Below are 827 nucleotides of genomic sequence, written 5' to 3'. Positions count from 1 at the left end.
TCCATCCCCTGGGACCCGATCAGCCTGTATGTGTGTCTGTCCAGTCTCGGGCCTCCCCTCTAGCGCACCCCCGCCCAGCCTTGACGCCCCCGCCCCCCACGCTGCCCGCGGCCGTCGGGTTGCAGGTCCCCAGTCGCTATCTATAGCGGTGTCTATAAATACCCAGCTCCGGGCCGGGCTCTGTAATTACAGCGGGCGGGCCGGGCAGAGGGGAAATAATTATGGAGACCAGATGGGGTGAGGGGAGGTAGCGACCCCTGGGCCCGTCTCTCCCCTCCCACTACATCCCGCCCCGGACTCTGCTGAAAGGGGGCTCTGGGTCTCCAAGGGGGAGGATTGGGGTAGGGGTCTTGTGACTGGACCTCTGGGTCCCCCCAAAGTAGACTAGGGAAGAGATACTGGGGTTCCCCGAAAAGAGCATCCTAAAGTACAGGCCACTGAGTCCCTGCGAGAAGCAGAGGAGAGCAGCCCGAGGGCTGCGAGGGAGGGTTCCCGTTCGCGCCCCCCCCCAACCAGGTGGAGATAGGGGGTGGGGTTTCCCTCGGTGGCTGTGGGCGGGCGGTTGGAGGCGGGGGCTGGGCCGGGGGCGGGAGCGAGCTGGGGGCTCTGGGCCGCTAGGGTGGCCGGGGACACACAGGAGCGGCGGCCACCGAGGAGGGAACAGCGCCGGAGCCCCGACGGCGCCCCACTTAATGGAGCTGGGTCCCTGAGAGCCGTGGCCACCCGGCAGCCTCCGCCTTCCCCAGGAGCCCGGCGTGCTCGCTCTCTTGCAGCCTCGGGGTACCCAGCGCCACCGGCGTCCCCTGGTCCCCGGGACCGGGCGTTCC

General features: G+C 68.7%; 1 protein-coding gene across 1 annotated transcript in view; it reads left to right on the top strand.

Annotated features, from left to right (window-relative positions):
- Window positions 1-827, top strand: part of COL11A2 (collagen, type XI, alpha 2) — a gene marked incomplete at its 5' end in the record, with an annotated part of 30,871 nt that overhangs the window by 455 nt on the left and 29,589 nt on the right.

This window comes from Bison bison, unplaced genomic scaffold (assembly GCF_000754665.1).
Source record: "Bison bison bison isolate TAMUID 2011002044 unplaced genomic scaffold, Bison_UMD1.0 scf7180017864270, whole genome shotgun sequence".
In the NCBI taxonomy this organism is placed as follows: Eukaryota; Metazoa; Chordata; class Mammalia; order Artiodactyla; family Bovidae; genus Bison; species Bison bison.
The sequence above is the reverse complement of the archived record's forward strand: the minus strand, read 5'-3'. Positions and strand labels throughout refer to the sequence as shown.